The sequence below is a fragment of the Melanotaenia boesemani genome, chromosome 9 (genome assembly GCF_017639745.1).
Source record: "Melanotaenia boesemani isolate fMelBoe1 chromosome 9, fMelBoe1.pri, whole genome shotgun sequence".
NCBI classification, from domain to species: Eukaryota; Metazoa; Chordata; class Actinopteri; order Atheriniformes; family Melanotaeniidae; genus Melanotaenia; species Melanotaenia boesemani.
Window position 1 is genome coordinate 8,683,334 of NC_055690.1, and position 14,623 is coordinate 8,697,956.

A 14,623-nucleotide genomic window follows, 5' to 3' on the forward strand; every position below is an offset into this window, starting at 1 on the left:
TGTCTCCCTCTTGTCTAAAGAGGAAGCGCACGCTGTGGTGCCTCCTCATGCCGGCAAAGTTGGCCGACATGGTGGAGGCACCACAAACTCAAAAAAAAAGAGGTGAAACACACACACAAAAAAAGAGTGCTCAAAGAAAAACTTAAGAGAAACTTACCTTCCGCTTTCCTAAAGAAAAGAAGCAGTTAATACAAAATTAAATGCAACATTACAACAAAGAAGAAAAACAGAAATATAACTGCTGAAAACACACAGTTTCAAATTGCTTACAACTACTTATGAGCTGCAATAATTTAAAACAAAGGTTTCAGCACCAAAATATCCTCCTTAGTTCTGGCAAAACACATAGCCACAAGGCTAAAATTTCACCACCCAGGGAGGCGACCGCTGTCTTAGCCAAAAGGCCGAGAAGCGATAACCTTCCACTGACTGGCACCAGACTCCCTTTTGTGGGCACGTAGCGCACTTGTGTCGGTGCCCTGTGTTGCCACTGGGAATGGCTAATTTGCACATCCGCCCATCCAGGCAATGCAGCCAGCGCTCCTTAATACGGGGGGGGTTAGGGAATGCTGAGTCCTCGTGGACAGAAATGAACGGGCAAGTGCTGCCGGTGTATGCAAAGTCGTGACGATGGACTTGTCACCATTTCAAAAGGGCTGCCGTCACGTTTGAGTTCATAACTCCCTTATTCTTGGACCAAAACATTCTGGAGTACCAGCGGAACGTAGTGAAATGCTTGACCCTCTTTCAAGTGTTTCATGCTGGAGTACCAGGGACACAATAAAGTATTTCAAGTTTCCACTAACCTCCACTCACTTTTATTCATTTTTAGAATTTTGTTCTAGAATACCAGGGTCCCAAACGGGACTGTGTGAATTTTTCCACACTCTGTTACTGTTCAAAGTGTTTCATTCTGGAGTACCAGGGACACAACAGTGTTTATTGCAGTTTTCCACTCACTTTTAATCATTTCTAATGTTTCATTCTAGAGTACCAGGGGATCAAATGGGACTTTGTGTATTTTTTCAAAGTGGTTCACTGTGGAGTACCTGGGGCACAATAAAGTATTTCAAGTTTCCACTAACCTCCACTCACTGTTATTCATTTTTAGAATTTTGTTCTAGAGTACCAGGGGCCCAAACGGGACTGTGTGAATTTTTCCACACTCTGTTACTGTTCAAAGTGTTTCATTCTGGAGTACCAGGGACACAACAGTGTTTATTGCAGTTTTCCACTCACTTTTAATCATTTCTAATGTTTCATTCTAGAGTACCAGGGGATCAAATGGGACTTTGTGTATTTTTTCAAAGTGGTTCACTGTGGAGTACCTGGGGCACAAAGAGAACTTGGTGATATCTCAGTCATGCTTTGTCCAACGTATATGAAACTTTTCCCACATGTTCCCCAACATCCCATGAGTAGATCCTGTGGGTTCCAGCTCAATCCGTGGAGCAATAAGCCAGTTATGGCCTCTAAACGCCACCGAGTTCACCCAGGCGTTCCTCCGCCTTCTCTCCGCGGAAGAGCACTCCCATCCCGGCCAGAGTGCGCTGCGCGGGTCGATCAGACAACTCTCGCTCATAACTCGCCGGCCGTTGGTCAGAAATTTCTGAAACTTTTCACACGTCTTCCTCAACATCCACAGAGTGTGTCCTGTCAGTTTCGGCTCAATCTGTTGAAAAATGACCAAGTTAAACCACTGTCCACAAACCTTACCTGACATCCAATAATAAAGTCTTAGACTTGGAAAGTTGGGTTCAATCTGTCATAAACCAGCCATACTTCATGCTAGGCTCCCCAGATTTGTACCAGTTGTCCATTGTCAACCCCTCTATATGTGTGAGAGGCTTGACGAAAATCAGACAAAGTACAGTACAGTTATGGCATTCTGAAAACAGGTGTCCACGTCTAATACTTGATCATTGAGCCTCATAACTCGGTCATACTTGGATCTACAAAGCTGAAACTCCAGATCTAGACTCATGAAGCTCCAGTGAGTGTGTGATATCGATTTCAGCTCCATATCTGTAAAAATGACCACTTGATGGATGCTGTCCACAAACTTGACCTGACGCTACAATGTTAAAGCCTTAGACGTGTACATTGAATGTTTAAACAGTCATAACTTCTCCAAATGTGAAGCTAGAAGAGTGAAACTTGAACGTGTGGTTCCTTGCACCATGCACAACAAGTGTGAGGAGTCTGGGGTTGATCAGACAAGCAGAAAAGCATCGTTAAACTGGACATGTCTCCGTTTGAAGATGGCGGCCGTCACGTTTGAGCTCATAACTCACTTATTACTGGACCAAAACAGCTGAGACTTCACAGACATGTTCATAGACAGCCAATGACTGTGTGTCTCCTCCTCCATGCAGCATGTTTGCAATTCTACAGCAATTTTGAAGAGTGCGCACCGCTCCTGGCAGCACTGCAACGCCAGGTCGATGCATGGAGTGAACGGAGCGAGCTCCTCTTTCAGACTCCCATTCCCTAAAAATCCATTTAATACGTAGCCCTCACATGGAGGACATATCAGATATTAAACTGATAAGAACAGATTTTTTTCTTTCGTAAGGCTTTATTTACACATTGTTTCAACATTTACATTTACTTCACACATTATTTTACCCATTTCACGCATTGCCTGTATATTACTAGGAAAATCCATTCTTGATCTGTAAAACCTAATTAAAAGGTTAAAAAACAGCTATACAGATAAAAGCAATATACAGTGCACATACGTTAAAACTGGTAAAAGAACAGTGCTACTTTAAACTTTTAAAACATAGTTTCAAAGGATAAAAAAGAAGGGGAAGGGTGCAGCCCCCAGAAATCAGGTTCTGCATCCCTCTTGTCTGCAGGAGCGGGTGGGGGGGGGGGGCCCTTGTACCTACAAACGGGGCCTCCCCACCCCTCCAAACATTTGGTCTCTCGGGCCTCCTGTCTTGTGCTCAGGGGGGATCCCCCCCTTCCTGCTCCTTCCCTCCATCCACACCCGGAGGGCCAGGCCGCTGCTGCCTCGACCTTCCTCGTGTGGCTCCGGCTCCCTCGTCCGAAGAGGCACAGGCGATGCTTCTTCGCAGCTGCGTCCTAGGCCTGCTGCCTGCAGATGTTATTTCTTTTATCGTTTCTGCTGCCATCCGGATCACAGCTGCTGGGGGGATCTGCCTGTGCCTCCTTACCAGCAAGTTCCTGGAGGTCCAAATGGCGTCTTTTATGGCAGCGAGGGTGAGCCACTGTTTAGCATACTCCTCTTTGCTAACCTTTCCTTGGTGGCCCACCCCGTACAGCACCCACTGTACTGAGAGGACCTCCCTTGCTGGCAAGTTCGGGAATTGCAGGGAGCCGGCTGTTGCCCACAGGTCTACGGCAGCAGTGCACTCCCAGAGCAAATGTCTCACCGACTCTGGCGCGCCACAACCAGGTCGGGGACAGGTTGCGGTCGCTGACATGCCCCGGGAGTGCATGACGGCCCTGACCGGGAGGATCCCATGAGCCACCATCCACGACAGGTCCCGGAGTCTGTTTGGAAGGGCGGGGTGGCCCACGTTGCGCCAAACGGTAGAAGGCTCACCGAGGGTGAGACCGCGCACTAGACACACCGGTTCCCGCTCCTGCACACAAGAAACCATAGCACGGATGATTTGTAAGAACATGCACATCCTCCCCCTCCAATGTAAAATCCTTTAAAAACTTTTGTATAAAAGCATACATGGGTGGTAAGTTAAAAGACACGGGTACTTTGAGATTCACCGGTATTATTTTCAGCCTTCTTAAGTAGGATCCCATCCAGAACCCCGTCATTGCTGCCGACTTGGGGTTTCTGGAGGGATCCGTGGCCTGTCTAAGATGAATTGCAACATATCTACACCCAAGAAACAATTTCAGGTCTGGGACTCCTTTGCCACCCTTTTCTTTTGGCTTTTTCATTTCCTCCCTCCTTAGTTTCTCGCACTTTGAGCCCCACAAGAAGTGAAAAATGGCTTGATCCAGTTCTAAAAACACTCTCCTTGATGGAATAAAAACAGCACTGATCGATAAAAGCAAAGGTAAAATCACTGCTTTTATGATTAAAACCTTCCCTTCTATCGTCAGTCCTCTCAGTCCCCAGTAACCCAGTCTTTTCCTAACTTTCCCTAATACATCCGTCCAGTTTTTCTCCCCACCCCCCTCTTTGTCAAACTTAATACCAAGTATTTTTGTTCTGTCTGGGTCACTGTCAGTGGGAGTCCCTGGGTCTCTGTTGGATTCCATGGTCCGTAAAACTGCACACGAGTTTTTCCTCTGTTCAGTTTTGAGCCTGAAGCTTGCCCGAACCAGTCCGTTACGTCTAAAGTCCTATTTATTGATGACATATCGGTACATAGTATATTTACATCGTCCATATATAATATTACCTTATTGGTCATTCCTCCACTCCCAGGGACTCCCACACCTTGGATTCTTTGGTCCCTTCTCAAGCCTTCTGCCAAGGGTTCTATACAGGCAACATAAAGGAGGGCAGATAACGGACAACCCTGAAGGACACCGCAGTTTAAATCCACTGCTTTTGTAAGAAAACCGTTAACCACAAATCTACTGCTAATGTCTCGATAGAGCAGTCCCACCCAGTCCACAAATCTAGCTGGAAACCCCATCTTTTGCAGTACCTGGAACAGGTACTGGTGCGAGACCCGATCAAAAGCCTTCTCGAAATCTAAATTTAGGACTACTAACCGAATGTTTCTGTCTCTCGCATAACAGATGGTATCTCGGATCAGTATGAGGCTGTCGGTGATCTTCCTCCCGGGAACGGCGCAGGCTTGATCCGGGTGAATCACGTCTCTTAAAACCATGGTCATTCGTGTTGTTAAAAGCTTGCTAAAAAGTTTGCAGTCTACGTTTAAAAGTGTGATTGGTCTCCAATTTTTTAGGTCAGTCCTGTCTGTGTCTTTGTGAAGAAGCGTCACTATCCCTACTCTAAAACTGTCCGGAAGTCGGCTAAGAGTTTCAAATTCTTTAAAAACAACAAGCAAATCTGGTGCTAAAATGTCCCAAAAGGTCAAATAAAATTCCAAAGGGAGCCCATCGAGCCCAGGGGCCTTCCCTTTCTTAAACGTTGCTAAACATTTCCCGAGCTCAAAAGCTGTAAAATCCTGTTCCAAGGCCGCAGTCTTTGTTATTGTCTTTTCTATGTATTCCAGTACCTCATTTATTATTTCCTTGTGAACACTTTTTTCTTTGTATAAGTTTCGGTAATATCTTTCAACAGTTTCCAGCAGTTCTTGTGTATTATTTGCACTTTCTCCATTTTCTTTCTTTAACTTTACAAAACCTCCATCCTTATTGATAATCCTTTTGAAGAAGTACCTGGTGCATTTTTCACCTTCTTCGAGTTCACGCTCTCGGCTTCTTAGGATAATACCCCTGGCCCTTATATCTGCTATGGTTTTCATTTCACGCTTTAAATCTTTTATTTCTTCATTGAAATTTATCCCCAGTTCCACTAGTTTAAAGTATCGTTGTAATCGTCTTTGCAGCCCCATCATGCAATTTTGTTCCTTCGCTTTCTTTTTTTTACTTATTTTTTTAAAAAAAGTCTGGGTCCTTTCCTTCACCATCTCCCACCACTGTGCACGTGTGTTGTATAGGTCCTGAAGGGTCTGCCAGTCCTGATACTGCTCCCTGTACTGGTCGACGGTGGTTTGGTCCTCCAACAGGGAGCAGTTCAGTTTCCACAGACCACTTCCATAAGTCACACCCGAAGTTAGTGACAGCGTGCAGGATAGCATGAGGTGATCTGAAAAAAAGATAGGTGTTAATCTAGCATCACTTATCTGGCAGTCACGTGTAAAAAGGTAGTCTATACGAGAGGCTTTGGTGCCGTCACCACTGTACCAGGTGAAGCCCTCCTCTCTGGGATGCATTTTTCTAAAGCAGTCAGTCAATTTAAAGTCCTTACATATATTTTGTATTAAAACTGATGATTTGTCTACTTTCAAACCCTCCCCCGCCCCTCTTCTATCCTTATGGCTTAGAATGCAGTTTAAGTCCCCCCCGAAAACCAGTGGTGCCCTCCCCAGCATGTGGGGCTGCAGCTCCTCCAGAAGGTCATACCTGTCATTTTTGTCGTTAAAACCATAAATATTTAAGAGCTTAAAAGTCTGTCCCATAAAAGTCAAATACGCTAAAAGTGCCCGACCATCTCTCACCACAGTGCTTCCCTTCACCATTATCCTAGGGTTTTTTATTAAAATGGCCACACCGTCGTTTTTATTCTCATTTGATCCACTCCAGATAGAGGGATATGGCCATTTCTGCTCCATCCTCTTATAATGTTTCTGGAAGGGTAAGCCACACTCTTGTAACAAAATCACGTCGGAGTTATAGGACTGTAGACACGATAAGACCATTTGTGCTCTCAGTTCTGACTTTACACTCCTCACGTTTAATGTTGAGAGGGTGAGAGTCATTAATAGAATATGGAAAAGGTATGCCATTTGGGGAGTTTTGTTTACAGAGAGAGACAGAAGTAACCATTCTACGTTGCCAATACAGTTCTCTAAGTAATCTCCTGTGAGCGGAGCTCCTCTTTCACCTCCTCAGTTGGGAGGGAAGTGGTTTCAGCTCCACCCCCCCTTCGAAACCTTGGTGTGGGTCTCTGTTGTAAGGCGTAGTCCATTTTATTGTTTTTCGGGGTTGATTGTAGAGCTAGTGTTAAAAAAGAGACCTCGTTTGGAGAGTCAGGGGGGAAGACTCTGGTATCCCCCGCAGACGAACTATCTGAAGAGATACCTGTCCTTCCCCTCTTCTCCATTACAATAGGAGAGTCCGAAGACAACTCTGACACCGGCCTCTTATTTTGCTGACCCTCTGGAGGAAGGGCTTCATCACTATCATCTTGTGCTTCTTCCATCTCACACTCCATAATAGCTCCACCATTTGCCTGCATTTCCCCCTCTCCACTCTCTCCACTTGAGCTGGTTGTGGAAAGGGTTTCTGCAGGCTCCTCCTCCTCTCCCGCCTCACCTGATGGTTGTCCACCAATCTCCTCTCTTGGCGGGAGATTTGAATTTTCGGGTCTAGCTTCCTTAATTAGCTGCTCAACTAGCTCCAGCTGTCCTCCATCCTGATTCTTTTCCTTTCTTTCCTTTTTCAGTTTGTTGGCAAACGATTTTGGGCAATCCCTGAAGAGATGGTTTATTTCCCCACAGAGATTACACTTTCTGCCATTGGTACATTCCTCAAAGGTGTGCCCAATTTCTCTACATTTTCCACAAAACGTTTTATCACAAGCTTCTACCAGGTGCCCATGCTCACCACACCTGCGGCAGAGCTTGGGCTGTCCCTGGTAATGAATGTAGCCTCTGTTTTCGCCCAGCACTATCATATTTGGTAGGTGCTTCAGGCCCTGGAAGCCCAGAGGGTCTTGCCATTGTTGTATGGGGACCCTCCAGGCACAATTCCAGATGCCGTCCGCGTCCCTAACCTTGGTAGCCTGGCCTCTGACAGTGCAAAATCTTCCCAACCATATACATATATCGTCTGCATTTACCGTTTCATTGAACATTTTGACGATAACTGTTTTATAGCTATTGTCGGTTAGTTTCTCCACGTTAAATGCAGAGAATTGGGTCTTCACATTCTCAATCCTAATCCAAAATTCGGTCAACATAGCCGCAGAAACAAAACTTACGTCAAAACCTTTGCTGGATGGTAAAGTCAGTATACAATTTAAATCTTTTGGAAGAAAGTTTAACTCTTTCTGTATAAACTTTCTGGAAAAGTCTAGCCTTAGACATCTCATAAGATTTACCCTCTTCTTGTTTGAAAAGGAAGCGCACGCTGTGGTGCCTCCTCATGCCGGCAAAGTTAGCCGACATGGTGGAGGCACCACAAACTCAAAAAAAAGAAGTGAAACACACACACACAAAAAGAAGTGCTCAAAGAAAAACTTAAAAGAAACTTACCTTCCGTTTTCCTAAAGAAAAGAAGCTGTTAATACAAAATTAATGTGCAACATTACAACAAAGAAGAAACAGAATATAGCTGCTGAAAACACACAGTTTTCAAATTGCTTACAACTACTTATGAGCTGCAATAATTTAAAACAAAGGTTTCAGCACCAAATATCCTCCTCAAGTTCTGGCAAAACACATAGCCACAAGGCTAAAATTTCACCACCCAGGGAGGCGATCCGCTAGTCTTAGCCAAAAGGCCGAGAAGCGATAATCTTCCCCTGACTGGCACCAGACTCCCTTTTGTGGGCACGTAGCGCACTTGTGTCGGTGCCCTGTGTTGCCACTGGGAATGGCTAATTTGCACATCCGCCCATCCAGGCAATGCAGCCAGCGCTCCTTAATACGGGGGGGGTTAGGGAATGCTGAGTCCTCGTGGACAGAAATGAACGGGCAAGTGCTGCCGGTGTATGCAAAGTCGTGACGATGGACTTGTCACCATTTCAAAAGGGCTGCCGTCACGTTTGAGCTCATAACTCCCTTATTCTTGGACCAAAACATTCTGGAGTACCAGCGGAACGTAGTGAAATGCTTGACCCTCTTTCAAGTGTTTCATGCTGGAGTACCAGCGACACAATAAAGTATTTCAAGTTTCCACTAACCTCCACTCACTTTTATTCATTTTTAGAATTTTGTTCTAGAGTACCAGGGGCCCAAACGGGACTGTATGAATTTTTCCACACTCTGTTACTGTTCAAAGTGTTTCATTCTGGAGTACCAGGGACACAACAGTGTTTATTGCAGTTTTCCACTCACTTTTAATCATTTCTAATGTTTCATTCTAGAGTACCAGGGGATCAAATGGGACTTTGTGTATTTTTTCAAAGTGGTTCACTGTGGAGTACCTGGGGCACAAAGAGAACTTGGTGATATCTCAGTCATGCTTTGTCCAACGTATATGAAACTTTTCCCACATGTTCCCCAACATCCCATGAGTAGATCCTGTGGGTTCCAGCTCAATCCGTGGAGAAATAAGCCAGTTATGGCCTCTAAACGCCGCCGAGTTCACCCAGGCGTTCCTCCGCCTTCTCCCCGCGGCAGAGCACTCCCATCCCGGCCAGAGTGCGCTGCGCGGGTCGATCAGACAACTTTCGCTCATAACTCGCCGGCCGTTGGTCAGAAATTTCTGAAACTTTTCACACGTCTTCCTCAACATCCACAGAGTGTGTCCTGTCAGTTTCGGCTCAATCTGTTGAAAAATGACCAAGTTAAACCGCTGTCCACAAACCTTACCTGACATCCAATAATAAAGTCTTAGACTTGGAAAGTTGGGTTCAATCTGTCATAAACCAGCCATACTTCATGCTAGGCTCCCCAGATTTGTACCAGTTGTCCATTGTCAACCCCTCTATATGTGTGAGAGGCTTGACGAAAATCAGACAAAGTACAGTACAGTTATGGCATTCTGAAAACAGGTGTCCACGTCTAATACTTGATCATTGAGCCTCATAACTCGGTCATACTTGGATCTACAAAGCTGAAACTCCAGATCTAGACTCATGAAGCTCCAGTGAGTGTGTGATATCGATTTCAGCTCGATATCTGTAAAAATGACCACTTGATGGATGCTGTCCACAAACTTGACCTGACGCTACAATGTTAAAGCCTTAGACGTGTACACTGAATGTTTAAACAGTCATAACTTCTCCAAATGTGAAGCTAGAAGAGTGAAACTTGAACGTGTGGTTCCTTGCACCATGCACAACAAGTGTGAGGAGTCTGGGGTTGATCAGACAAGCAGAAAAGCATCGTTAAACTGGACATGTCTCCGTTTGAAGATGGCGGCCGTCACGTTTGAGCTCATAACTCACTTATTTCTGGACCAAGACAGCTGAGACTTCACAGACATGTTCATAGACAGCCAATGACTGCGTGTCTCCCTCTCCATGCAGCATGTTTGCAATTCTACAGCAATTTTGAAGAGTGCGCACCGCTCCTGGCAGCACTGCAACGCCAGGTCGATGCATGGAGTGAACGGAGCGAGCTCCTCGTTCAGACTCCCATTCCCTAAAAATCCATTTAATACGTAGCCCTCACATGGAGGACATATCAGATATTAAACTGATAAGAACAGATTTTTTTCTTTCGTAAGACTTTATTTACACATTGTTTCAACATTTACATTTACTTCACACATTATTTTACCCATTTCACGCATTGCCTGTATATTACTAGGAAAATCCATTCTTGATCTGTAAAACCTAATTAAAAGGTTAAAAAACAGCTATACAGATAAAAGCAATATACAGTGCACATACGTTAAAACTGGTAAAAGAACAGTGCTACTTTAAACTTTTAAAACATAGTTTCAAAGGATAAAAAAGAAGGGGAAGGGTGCAGCCCCCAGAAATCAGGTTCTCCATCCCTCTTGTCTGCAGGAGCGGGTGGGGGGGGGGGCCCTTGTACCTACAAACGGGGCCTCCCCACCCCTCCAAACATTTGGTCTCTCGGGCCTCCTGTCTTGTGCTCAGGGGGGATCCCCCCCTTCCTGCTCCTTCCCTCCATCCACACCCGGAGGGCCAGGCCGCTGCTGCCTCGACCTTCCTCGTGTGGCTCCGGCTCCCTCGTCCGAAGAGGCACAGGCGATGCTTCTTCGCAGCTGCGTCCTAGGCCTGCTGCCTGCAGATGTTATTTCTTTTATCGTTTCTGCTGCCATCCGGATCACAGCTGCTGGGGGGATCTGCCTGTGCCTCCTTACCAGCAAGTTCCTGGAGGTCCAAATGGCGTCTTTTATGGCAGCGAGGGTGAGCCACTGTTTAGCATACTCCTCTTTGCTAACCTTTCCTTGGTGGCCCACCCCGTACAGCACCCACTGTACTGAGAGGACCTCCCTTGCTGGCAAGTTCGGGAATTGCAGGGAGCCGGCTGTTGCCCACAGGTCTACGGCAGCAGTGCACTCCCAGAGCAAATGTCTCACCGACTCTGGCGCGCCACAACCAGGTCGGGGACAGGTTGCGGTCGCTGACATGCCCCGGGAGTGCATGACGGCCCTGACCGGGAGGATCCCATGAGCCACCATCCACGACAGGTCCCGGAGTCTGTTTGGAAGGGCGGGGTGGCCCACGTTGCGCCAAACGGTAGAAGGCTCACCGAGGGTGAGACCGCGCACTAGACACACCGGTTCCCGCTCCTGCACACAAGAAACCATAGCACGGTGATTTGTAAGAACATGCACATCCTCCCCCTCCAATGTAAAATCCTTTAAAAACTTTTGTATAAAAGCATACATGGGTGGTAAGTTAAAAGACACGGGTACTTTGAGATTCACCGGTATTATTTTCAGCCTTCTTAAGTAGGATCCCATCCAGAACCCCGTCATTGCTGCCGACTTGGGGTTTCTGGAGGGATCCGTGGCCTGTCTAAGATGAATTGCAACATATCTACACCCAAGAAACAATTTCAGGTCTGGGACTCCTTTGCCACCCTTTTCTTTTGGCTTTTTCATTTCCTCCCTCCTTAGTTTCTCGCACTTTGAGCCCCACAAGAAGTGAAAAATGGCTTGATCCAGTTCTAAAAACACTCTCCTTGATGGAATAAAAACAGCACTGATCGATAAAAGCAAAGGTAAAATCACTGCTTTTATGATTAAAACCTTCCCTTCTATCGTCAGTCCTCTCAGTCCCCAGTAACCCAGTCTTTTCCTAACTTTCCCTAATACATCCGTCCAGTTTTTCTCCCCACCCCCCTCTTTGTCAAACTTAATACCAAGTATTTTTTGTTCTGTCTGGGTCACTGTCAGTGGGAGTCCCTGGGTCTCTGTTGGATTCCATGGTCCGTAAAACTGCACACGAGTTTTTTCTCTGTTCAGTTTTGAGCCTGAAGCTTGCCCGAACCAGTCCGTTACGTCTAAAGTCCTATTTATTGATGACATATCGGTACATAGTATATTTACATCGTCCATATATAATATTACCTTATTGGTCATTCCTCCACTCCCAGGGACTCCCACACCTTGGATTCTTTGGTCCCTTCTCAAGCCTTCTGCCAAGGGTTCTATACAGGCAACATACAGGAGGGCAGATAACGGACAACCCTGACGGACACCGCAGTTTAAATCCACTGCTTTTGTAAGAAAACCGTTAACCACAAATCTACTGCTAATGTCTCGATAGAGCAGTCCCACCCAGTCCACAAATCTAGCTGGAAACCCCATCTTTTGCAGTACCTGGAACAGGTACTGGTGCGAGACCCGATCAAAAGCCTTCTCGAAATCTAAATTTAGGACTACTAACCGAATGTTTCTGTCTCTCGCATAACAGATGGTATCTCGGATCAGTATGAGGCTGTCGGTGATCTTCCTCCCGGGAACGGCGCAGGCTTGATCCGGGTGAATCACGTCTCTTAAAACCATGGTCATTCGTGTTGTTAAAAGCTTGCTAAAAAGTTTGCAGTCTACGTTTAAAAGTGTGATTGGTCTCCAATTTTTTAGGTCAGTCCTGTCTGTGTCTTTGTGAAGAAGCGTCACTATCCCTACTCTAAAACTGTCCGGAAGTCGGCTAAGAGTTTCAAATTCTTTAAAAACAACAAGCAAATCTGGTGCTAAAATGTCCCAAAAGGTCAAATAAAATTCCAAAGGGAGCCCATCGAGCCCAGGGGCCTTCCCTTTCTTAAACGTTGCTAAACATTTCCCGAGCTCAAAAGCTGTAAAATCCTGTTCCAAGGCCGCAGTCTTTGTTATTGTCTTTTCTATGTATTCCAGTACCTCATTTATTATTTCCTTGTGAACACTTTTTTCTTTGTATAAGTTTCGGTAATATCTTTCAACAGTTTCCAGCAGTTCTTGTGTATTATTTGCACTTTCTCCATTTTCTTTCTTTAACTTTACAAAACCTCCATCCTTATTGATAATCCTTTTGAAGAAGTACCTGGTGCATTTTTCACCTTCTTCGAGTTCACGCTCTCGGCTTCTTAGGATAATACCCCTGGCCCTTATATTCTGCTATGGTTTTCATTTCACGCTTTAAATCTTTTATTTCTTCATTGAAATTTATCCCCAGTTCCACTAGTTTAAAGTATCGTTGTAATCGTCTTTGCAGCCCCATCATGCAATTTTGTTCCTTCGCTTTCTTTTTTTTACTTATTTTTTTAAAAAAAGTCTGGGTCCTTTCCTTCACCATCTCCCACCACTGTGCACGTGTGTTGTATAGATCCTGAAGGGTCTGCCAGTCCTGATACTGCTCCCTGTACTGGTCGACGGTGGTTTGGTCCTCCAACAGGGAGCAGTTCAGTTTCCACAGACCACTTCCATAAGTCACACCCGAAGTTAGTGACAGCGTGCAGGATAGCATGATGGTGATCTGAAAAAAAGATAGGTGTTAATCTAGCATCACTTATCTGGCAGTCACGTGTAAAAAGGTAGTCTATACGAGAGGCTTTGGTGCCGTCACCACTGTACCAGGTGAAGCCCTCCTCTCTGGGATGCATTTTTCTAAAGCAGTCAGTCAATTTAAAGTCCTTACATATATTTTGTATTAAAACTGATGATTTGTCTACTTTCAAACCCTCACCCGCCCCTCTTCTATCCTTATGGCTTAGAATGCAGTTTAAGTCCCCCCCGAAAACCAGTGGTGCCCTCCCCAGCATGTGGGGCTGCAGCTCCTCCAGAAGGTCATACCTGTCATTTTTGTCGTTAAAACCATAAATATTTAAGAGCTTAAAAGTCTGTCCCATAAAAGTCAAATACGCTAAAAGTGCCCGACCATCTCTCACCACAGTGCTTCCCTTCACCATTATCCTAGGGTTTTTTATTAAAATGGCCACACCGTCGTTTTTATTCTCATTTGATCCACTCCAGATAGAGGGATATGGCCATTTCTGCTCCATCCTCTTATAATGTTTCTGGAAGGGTAAGCCACACTCTTGTAACAAAATCACGTCGGAGTTATAGGACTGTAGACACGATAAGACCATTTGTGCTCTCAGTTCTGACTTTACACTCCTCACGTTTAATGTTGAGAGGGTGAGAGTCATTAATAGAATATGGAAAAGGTATGCCATTTGGGGAGTTTTGTTTACAGAGAGAGACAGAAGTAACCATTCTACGTTGCCAATACAGTTCTCTAAGTAATCTCCTGTGAGCGGAGCTCCTCTTTCACCTCCTCAGTTGGGAGGGAAGTGGTTTCAGCTCCACCCCCCCTTCGAAACCTTGGTGTGGGTCTCTGTTGTAAGGCGTAGTCCATTTTATTGTTTTTCGGGGTTGATTGTAGAGCTAGTGTTAAAAAAGAGACCTCGTTTGGAGAGTCAGGGGGGAAGACTCTGGTATCCCCCGCAGACGAACTATCTGAAGAGATACCTGTCCTTCCCCTCTTCTCCATTACAATAGGAGAGTCCGAAGACAACTCTGACACCGGCCTCTTATTTTGCTGACCCTCTGGAGGAAGGGCTTCATCACTATCATCTTGTGCTTCTTCCATCTCACACTCCATAATAGCTCCACCATTTGCCTGCATTTCTCCCTCTCCACTCTCTCCACTTGAGCTGGTTGTGGAAAGGGTTTCTGCAGGCTCCTCCTCCTCTCCCGCCTCACCTGATGGTTGTCCACCAATCTCCTCTCTTGGCGGGAGATTTGAATTTTCGGGTCTAGCTTCCTTAATTAGCTGCTCAACTAGCTCCAGCTGTCCTCCATC

At 45.6% G+C, this 14,623-nt stretch overlaps 2 pseudogenes; both read right to left on the bottom strand.

Moving 5' to 3' along the window:
- Positions 1-2,403: 2,403 nt before the first annotated feature.
- LOC121646788 lies at positions 2,404-2,580 on the bottom strand (annotated as a pseudogene).
- Positions 2,581-9,917: 7,337 nt separating this feature from the next.
- On the bottom strand, positions 9,918-10,096 carry LOC121646783 (annotated as a pseudogene).
- Between the last annotated feature and the right edge of the window lie 4,527 nt (positions 10,097-14,623).